The sequence below is a fragment of the Engraulis encrasicolus genome, chromosome 15, assembly GCF_034702125.1.
Source record: "Engraulis encrasicolus isolate BLACKSEA-1 chromosome 15, IST_EnEncr_1.0, whole genome shotgun sequence".
Taxonomy (NCBI): domain Eukaryota; kingdom Metazoa; phylum Chordata; class Actinopteri; order Clupeiformes; family Engraulidae; genus Engraulis; species Engraulis encrasicolus.
The window spans coordinates 10,891,473-10,897,472 of record NC_085871.1 but is presented as its reverse complement, the minus strand read 5'-3'; the positions used below and the strand labels follow the sequence as shown (position 1 = coordinate 10,897,472).

At 40.4% G+C, this 6,000-nt stretch overlaps 1 long non-coding RNA gene across 1 annotated transcript; it reads right to left on the bottom strand.

Annotated features, from left to right (window-relative positions):
- Positions 1-1,314: 1,314 nt before the first annotated feature.
- Positions 1,315-1,930, bottom strand: LOC134464443 (uncharacterized). Its single transcript, XR_010037900.1, has 2 exons — positions 1,748-1,930; positions 1,315-1,605 (listed from the first exon to the last, which is right to left on the bottom strand). It is a non-coding gene; the product is annotated as an uncharacterized LOC134464443 (long non-coding RNA).
- Between the last annotated feature and the right edge of the window lie 4,070 nt (positions 1,931-6,000).

Below are 6,000 nucleotides of genomic sequence, written 5' to 3'. Positions count from 1 at the left end.
AAAAGCTCTTGACAAGCTGCATTATTTTTTCTATTCTGTGCTATAAATTACCTCATGCGTACAATATGTTGCACTGACGAGTGTGTGCTTTCAGTCTCCTGCTTTCGAGTGTGTGCATTCTACACATTTTGTATATTTCCCCCTTAATTTCCCCCCGGGAATCAATAAAGTTACTCTACTCTATTGTGTAGTAGCTATATTATCAAACTATATACTATGTGTATTCTATAGTGTTTTAGGTTAGGGGCAGATTTTGGACAAATGAGGGCTATATTCTGGTTACATCTGGACTGTATTATAGTTTCACTAGGACATTCCAATCCATTCTGAATCGGTGCCAAGGCACACAAACACAAACACAAACACAAACACACACACACACACACACACAGAGTGACAGGAAATTGACACCCCCCACGCCCCTGCACACACACTCCCCATTCCACACCTCACCCCTCCAATCAGTCCCTATTTCACACATCGCTATGACAAGCAGCACTCTCCACACACCCCAAGAGACATGGCCATCTGACACACACACACACACACACACACACACACACACACACACACACACACACACACACACACACACACACACACACACACACACACACACACACACACACACACACACACGCTAATGCAACTGAATCCTAACCTGTGCAACTCCTAATCTCTCTACCACACCTGAGCCCATTCACACTTGTAGAATATTCAGAGGTGTGTGTGTGTGTATGCTCACTCTGGTCCTCATTCTGAGTGCATTGCAGACACTGACTGACAGGAGACAAGTGGAAATGTCTATGTGTCACACACAGTAATCCCTATTGGGTGTGCTAAAAACCTGTATTTTATTGGTAGCTACCCTGACACCATCACATAGATGCATGCACACATGCGCAAACGCACACACACACCTAGAGCAATTTGCTTTTGGATATGCAGCAAATCGGTTCCCTACTCCCCTGACAATTCTTTACTCCCAGAAATGTTCAACTTACATAAGCCTTCCACATTCCCTAGCCATTACTTATGGATATTTTGGGTGGCAGTATTATTACATTTCTGCTTAGTTCCCTCAACATTCTTGTAACATTCCCCAACTGTTGTCTGATATATATGTTGGTCCATCAACATTCATTGCCCTAAAATTCCACTATTGGTTACATATTTGGTTCCATTCCTTCATGATGCTGTATACCGTATCTGTAGCATGATATTTTTATATTTTTGTTAGACTTCGGTTGAATATGATATGACAAAGTTACTTGAGAACAGGCAATGGTGAATGAACTGGCACAATGGGCAGAGTAGGTAGAAAATACACATTTAATAAAATGCCTGATGACATTTTAATAAACAAAAGTGTGTCACAAAATACCAGATGCAGCAATACAACATCCCCATACTGTGTACAATGCACTAAATAGACTAATAGAACACATGCAAAAACATGACAGACAGGGAGGAAAATTATATAATAGTAAAAAAGTAAAATAAAACTATTACAAAAAAGAAGGCGATTGGTGCATCGGGATATTGATGTGTTGACAGTGGTGCTATGGTGTGTGGTCTTACTCCTGCTTAATCTGACCAACTAACCTAGAAAGAAGGAACAACAAGATGGTTAAACACTACCAACTGTAACATTAACAAGATTGATATTTTTAAGATTGGTACCATGTTTATTTAATTACTTTGAATGTTAAACATCTGAGAAAATAGAGACAACAATTTAATTTACCGTCTGTGTGGAGAAAACTTGAGCGCGTCGCCTATGCATCTCTCTATCGATGCCTCCGTCTGGTCAGGGAAATTCTTCATACAGGCCACTAAAAGTTACAAATATGAATCTTATATAGCATTGCATATACAAAGTAACTGATATGAACAATATATAAATTACAGATTTAAATATAAATCATAATAACCCATGCTAACAATTATAATGCTAATACATCTAAGTACTGAACACACTGAGAAGAAAATTATATACGCATGCAATACTTGGAAGTACTTCAAATATGTGAAAATGAAAAAGGGTAGACAGTTCCTTTGGATATAAATATAATATAAATTACCAATTATAATCTTGTAGAGCCTTAAGTCCTGGAAGGACTTTTTGTCCCTTCTCCCCCTCAGGCTGTACTGGGACAGGACGTTGTTTGTTGCCACTCGCCGCACAATGCGTCTAATGGCATCCCCCACATTTTTCCCTCCAATTCTTCCAAGGAAATGTTGCTGTAAAAGACACAAGGGATCAGAACGAGGTGAGACCATACCCACTAACCCGGCACATTTCAATGTTTGTCCTACTTCCTCAACATTTCCTGTCAATTAATTCTGGTTACACTGTCCATAGCCCTTCTAAATTATTGAACACTAGTAACTGCTACAAAAATAGTAATGGCACGGTCCTTCTAACTGTGGATAATAAGGATGGATATAATGGGAATTTGGTTTATACAATTATGGACAATCGGTTACCATGCTGTTCTTTTTGTCTGGTTGGGCCAAACTCGTGTCCATCTCCACAAGCTCCTCCACCGTGCTGCAGGGGCCCAACAACACATCATCCTGCTGCAGTGGAGCCTGAGGCTGGGGCAGCAGATGAGCTTGGGGCTGGGGCTGCAGAGGAGACTGGGGCTGGGGATCAGACTGAGGCGAGTCCATTTGAGTGGTCAGCATGTTTACACGAGAGGTCAGGCTCCTGGCTACAGCCTCCAAGGCATCCATCCTCTTGCTCATTTGACCCATGTGTTCCTCCATGCCTACAGGAAGAGTTGTTATGGAATTCATGTTATATAATAAATAAAATCATTATAATTTAATGCATAGATAGATTATAGAAGTTACAATTTATAATTCTATATTTTGTATTATACATAATAAACAATATGATTTATAACAGTGTTTCCACTGACCATGTAGGTGTGAATGAATGGTCTATGTATGGGAAAAATCTACATAACCGAACACATTATTTTTAAAAAATTTCTTAGGCAAGGCAAGTGTGTGTACAGTACTTACTTCTCTTTAAAGCCCCCACACTCCCCATCAAGCTGCTTGTGAATTCTTCCATCACTGCAGGGATATTTGCAATGGAATTAATTTTAGTTAATACAATAACATACATTCATATGTGAGCATACAGTATGTGTCAATATTTATAGTAGTGAGCGTTTGTTAAAAAGTACTTACTTCTCTCCATGTGTGCCATATTTGAAGCATCTTTCTCTCCACCATGAGCAATTGCTGGGAGTTTTGGAAAACAAAATGTTATTTTTTTTGCCCTCTTGATTACAATTTTTTAATCATAATGTACGTAAATGGAAAATTTAAAGCTGGAAAACATTTTACTTGAACTACCTTGGACTTGATTGAGGGGTCCTCCCAATTTTTGTCTACAGTCTGGTTGACAGACTGGACTGGCGTGCCTAGACGAGCCACTGGCTCTGAGTGGTGTTGGTATACCTAAATAGACAGCGGATCATTTCATTCACAAGTTCATTTATCACATCACATTGAGCAGATGCTTTACAAAGAGAACATACAAAGCAGTATACAAATAATGTAGAACAAACAACAAAAATGCAGCAATATATACATTGTTTATGGTGGGCTCATAGGTTTAATAGGAACTCACGTTACCCTCTTTATGCATGTCACCTTAATCGTGATGGCCAAGCCTTAATCAGTTGTGTGTGTGTGTGTGATTATTGTCAATGTCTTACTATCTGCTTAGTTTAACTGCACATTGGAGAGTGGTCAAAGGCAATTTCAAACGTTTGTGCTAACCCTGTTAAATAGATTTTTTGACAATTAAGTACACTTGACTTGACTTCATGATGGTTAACTTACCCATGGGCCTTTCAGATGTGTTAACAATTCTGTTGTGCTTTCTCACCATTGGTGTGGAATCATCTGCAAATAAAAATAGACCATATATCTGGTAAACAACCACTGAACAGTGTAGATCACATGTGTTCAATCCCTTTATTGGTGATGACCAAATAGGAAAAGATAAACAAAGAGCCGTGCCATATATGTAAGAAGTGATATTTTATTTGATGATCGTCTGGCTTATGGCACATGGCATGTATGTAACATTTGAATATTTGTCAACAAACCAACTACTCAAAACAGATTGTGGAAAACCTGATTGTGGAATGTTTTGCACAAGATAATGTGTTGTGGTTCTGCTCAACTCAGAGTCGAGCCCAATTTTATTATTTGTCTCTACGATAGACCAGTATGAGAGGTGACAGGGAAGGCTCAGCAAATGATCCAGGCCGGAATCAAACCCGGGTCGCCAGTGTAGCCGTGCAGTGCCCAGCCGATTGAGCCACGACTGGGCCCTGACTAAATCTTACCATCACTGGAGGAGTCCCAGAAGCTCCTTGGCGGTTTGTTGCGCGTCCTCAGTTGAAGTGTGTCATCTTCTGTCTCAACACATGGCAAATCCATCCAATCCCGTCGCCAGCGCTTTTGGCCCACTCTCAAGTAGGGATCTATGAGTGGAGACACCAAAACAGCTGTTTACAGAGAGCATTTACAATCGACACAGTGTAAATGCAGTGTTAACGGCGTCGGCTAGTGTCAATACAACTCCTTTGCACAGAGCCCATGTTATAACCTTATTGTCCTCAAAACTGTATAACCAAGTCTAAATATGCTACTTCAGGCTCTCTGTAATGCCATAGCAATGCTGTCACAAGGTAGTTTGAGTCTGTCCAAAGTGTCAACGGGCCTGTCAGTTGGCCCATTTGCACAAAGAGGCTACCATCTTTTAGACTGTATCTCAAAATACTTTCCAAGTATTGAATTAGCATGTGCATGCTTTTTTTTTACCTGAAATGTCATTTCTTGCTTTCCCATTCAGACATAGACTAATCTAGGTAAGGACATAGACAGTATAGACATAGACAGTACTTATACATGGACATAAGACAGTATGGACATAGACAGTGCTCATACAGACATTTAAAGTGCAAGACTGGACAACAGAAGACTTGTAGAGAACATACATTAGGAGGAGGTAATTGTTGTGCTTTACTCTGCTCTACTCTGCTCTGAGAAAAAACCTCCTTACGCTTGACCTTAGTGTCTTATTCAGTGTTAGAACCTACTCTCACCTTGAACTGTTCCTTTGGGTCCACGCACCTACTTATTTCTCTGAACATCTAGAGCGCAGCAATATCCTCGCTTTTTGTTCAATACAGTGCATATAGAAAATATACTCACGTGGTGGCACGTGAGCTGGTCCATATTGCTCATATAGCCTCACTGCTTCTTGTGCGTCTTGCTCTGCCCTTGCCGCATCTCTTGAGTCCAGCTCTGCGCTGTCCAGTTCTAGCACCTTCAACGTCTCTCGCCGTGCCCTCTTCCATTCCTTCGTGTAGCTCTGTCCGGCCAACCTCTTGGAAGTCATTATCTGCAAATACCAGCAGTAATGCAACAATGGTGCAATGGCAATGTAAGCAAAAATAATAAAACGAATTCAAGCAAAATCCTGCAGTGTTGTCCCAAATTGTGAACTAGTACATGGCCATGTAAAACTATGGCATGAGGTGAAATGTATGACAGTAAACATTACATCAGAAGCACTCACACAAAACACAACACTTAAACCCAGTAAAATTGCACCATACCCATTCACAAGTGAAATTCCAGGTGTAGCCTACAATCCCAAGGTTTGGAAGTAGTAGCTGCTGAGCTTCAAGGTTCCTCAAGGTAATGATTCCCTATGTCCACCTTGATTCACTTATGTATTTCTTCCAGCCAATGGGGAGCATGCATGCAGAGACACACCCTTCAACATTAGGACACCTGCCAATCAGCATTTAGCAGTCAATTCAAACTAAAGAGAGGGGGCATTATCTCCAACTTAACCATCCCCAGTGCAGTTTGACTTAACTTATAATTAATCTACTTTTACAATACAATACAACATGTATTTATATAGCGCAGGATTACAACTATAGTTACTCCGAATAG